This window comes from Gavialis gangeticus, unplaced genomic scaffold, assembly GCF_001723915.1.
Source record: "Gavialis gangeticus isolate Ggan-Ray unplaced genomic scaffold, GavGan_comp1, whole genome shotgun sequence".
Taxonomy (NCBI): domain Eukaryota; kingdom Metazoa; phylum Chordata; order Crocodylia; family Gavialidae; genus Gavialis; species Gavialis gangeticus.
The window spans coordinates 4,574,143-4,577,718 of NW_017729001.1; positions in this window are offsets into that span (position 1 = coordinate 4,574,143).

A 3,576-nucleotide genomic window follows, 5' to 3' on the forward strand; every position below is an offset into this window, starting at 1 on the left:
GAGGTGGCTGGAGATGAGGTAAAGGGCTGCACAAGAGAGAGAGGGAACAAGAGCTGGAGCAAGGTGCCACTCACCACACTGCAGAGAGAACCACATTGACCCACAGACAGCAGCTGGTACTGCTGAAGGTCTCTGCTTCACTGCTACTCCTACCAGCCTGCTTTCCTCTGCAGCTTTCACCCCATGGCCACATGGGAAATTGGGCTGGGGAGGCCCAGCAACATGCATCCTACCACTCCCATCTCCTGTTTAATGGAGAACAGGGCTGTGCTGAGCCTGGGCAGCTTGTAATGTATCCAGGCCCATGATCTGGAAATCAACCATGTTCCTAATGCCAATCCTGAGACCATCCAGGTCTGCAAGGGAGGCTGCTGTGCCCTCCCCCAGGCTGGGAGCTGTCTTTGCAAAGCAAAGCCCACCAAGCACAAGGTTGCAGTGGTGGTTTCTCTACCTGAGCTCCCAGCCATGGAACAGGGGGAGGCGGCACCTGGACTCTGAGCTCCCTGGGCCCACTATGGGCATGATAGCAAAGAGGCAGCTGGATTGGTTCACTGCAGACTGCTGACAGGCATTAAGACTGCAGAGAAAGTTTCTCCTGTCCCTTTGCCAGTGACAGCATTTACTAATAGGCAGGAGCTGGGCAGGGTGAGCTAGGGCCACTGGGGAGATCTCTCCTGAAGTCATGAGATCATCTGCTACAGCAAGGGACAGCTTAGCTGCCCCCATCCCTGCCCAGAGGCTCCTCCTAGTCTCCCTGCACCCCCTTCCCTTCTGTGTGATCCCTATTTCCATGATCACCCATGCTCTGCTCCTGTTCCCAAGGTGGGACATCCTAGATGTTCTCTTCCACTTGTGGAGGGTGTGAGAAGCAGCTGCTCTTGATCCTGCTAGCCTGGATTGCCCCTTGTGTCAAAAAAATCCCAGGAGAGAATCACGGAAGCCGAGGGCTGAAGAGGAACCTCTATGGGAATCTCTTCCAACCCTCACACAACCACAGGAGTTGCTGTTTCTAGCTCCGACCCAGGAAGATGCCCATCTAGCCTCTTGCAGTCAGACATCTCTCTGACAATCCCTCCCATGCCTCCCACTCGGGGAGAGCATATATGGGAAGGTTGATGCCATCTTTGTAGGATCCATCAGGGACCCCCTGGGACCAAGAAGCACTCTGAGCCAGGGCCTTTTCTGGGGCTCCCCAAGTGTTGCTCCTTTCCAGCCCTGCTTAGCCTGTTCCCTCTGGGTAAGCCTTCCTAATAGCCGTGGCACTTAGTTTTCTTGCTGACTCATGCCATGAGCCCATGCCACCTTTATCCTGCAGGAAGCAGCAATCCAGACTTGGTTTTCTGCTGCCTTGCAGTTCAGTGTTGAAAAAAGCTAGGCATTGCCATCAGGGTCTGAGCTTTTGAACCAAAAGACCAGCTTCCTTGGACAGCCCTGGTGACAGGGGAAATCAGGAATTTGCATGACCCTACCCAATGGTGACAGCTTGTCATCACCACAAAGGGCTTTTACTATCCAGGGAATGAGGCACCCCATCAGATCAGGGGGGCAAGAAATCTTCCTGGAGGCAAATACACCCCATCCATGAGTAGCACTGCCTAGAACAGTGACTCTCAACTGGAGTTCCCTGTGGTGCTACCAGATCGTTTCAAGGGTGCCTTGAGGTGTGAGGAGATGAACAGAAAAGCTAAGCAAATAAGCACAATCTCTTCTGCAAGGAGGTAAGCACTGTAATATATAGGTTTTGAAATTGGGTGCCACTCAATGCACAAAAAGATGTGGAAAAACTTGAGAGGGTCCAGTGAAGAGCCACCCGTATGATCAGAGACTTGCAAGGTGAACCATTCAAGGAGAGGCTGAGGGACTTGGGCCTCTTCAGCCTACAGAAGAGAAGGCTGAGAGGGGACTTGGTATCAGCTTACCACTACATCAGGGGAGTACATCAAGAGCTCAGTGAACAGCTGTTCACCAGGGCACCCTTGGGGAAGACCAGGAGTAATGGGTACAAACTCCTGGAAGGCCACTTCAGGCTCAATTCTAGGAAAAGCTCCTTCACAGTCAGGGCGTCCAGACTGTAGAATAAGCTCCCTCCAGAGGTGGTGCAATCGCCTACCCTGGAAATCTTCAAGAGACTGGACAGTCACCTTGCTGGGGTCACCTGACCCCAGCTGTCTTTCCTGCCTAGTGCAGGGGGCTGGACCCAATGATCTTGCAAGGTCCCTTACAATCTATGAATCTATAAAATATATGGAGGGTACCACAAGTCCAGTGAGGGGGTGCCTGAAGCCCAAAAAGGTTGTGAACCACTGGCCTGGAGAGTCAGATGCTGCTCAAAATCTGTGTGAGGCCCAAAGCGGGGCCCCAACTACTTGATAGATAACAAGGGGACCAATTCTCAGAAAAGCCAAGCACCCGCAGCACCTAGGAGCTTTGTCTGATGTTTGGGCTAGGGAGAACCTAAAAAAAAAAAAAAAAAAAAAAAAATCAACTGGAGGGACTTTTCCTCCCAGTTTGATTCAGCATAACCAAGTATACCAAGGAGCAACACAGGTATTTGTGGGCAGAACAGCACCAGCCTTTAGCATTAGCCCTTTCCCAAGCCCAGCTTTGGTGTCTGGCGACAGCACAGTAAATCCTCAGTTACAAATTACAGCTAGGACAGTCCAGTTCAGGTTAACTGAGAAGGACATAGCTACTCCCCCATATAATCAATCACTGTGGTACTGGAGCCAAGCATTACTGCACTGATCCTCACTCCCCACCCCAAGCAGTATGGTGCTGTCATTATCCAATTTGTGCAGATGGTGAGTAAGTAATTTGACTGAGGACACAGAGGGAATGTGTGCTGAATATCGGTTGAATTCAGCACCTCCCAAGCGAAGGCCCTGTGCTTGCTATCATAATTCATATTCCAGTAGCCCCTTGAAGTCCCAGGTGGGGGGCTATATGCACATAAGGGGTGAGTGTCCCTCCCCTGCAGAAGTTATACTCTAAAGCAGGGATCAGCAGCCTACAGCCCATGGGCTGGATCCAGCTCTCAGAACCAGTGGGTCTGGCCTGCAGATATAGGGTTTCAGCTGTAGACACCTGCCCTGTGCGGCGGTAGAGACAAGTAGCAGCAGCCAGGTCATTGTGCCCACCCTCCACCCACTGGGGTGGGTTATTCTGGCCCATAGGCAGCAAAGGTTACCAACTCCGATCTAAAGGAACAAACAAGCCAAGAAAAATGTTATCTAGGCCCATTTCACAGCTGGGGAACAGCAGCAGTGAGAAATAAAGTGGCTTGCGCAGGGTGGCCCAGACAGTATGTAGTAAAGCTTAGAACTGAACACAGGAGTCCTGTGTCATAGTCCCACGCACCACAATTGTCATTCTCCTCACTCTGTGAGCACTACAGCTCTTCTGTCCAAAATGACATTTTTTACTAAGGCAACTGAGAATAAAAGCAGACTTCCTGTGAGGATGCAGTGCCAGGCCACAGTCACTTGGTGAACCTAGCCACTGGTTCTGCAGGCAGGTACAGTTCCTAGGGCTTTCAACTGGCAGTACCCATGGTGAGAAAGTATAGCTTGTCCTCCA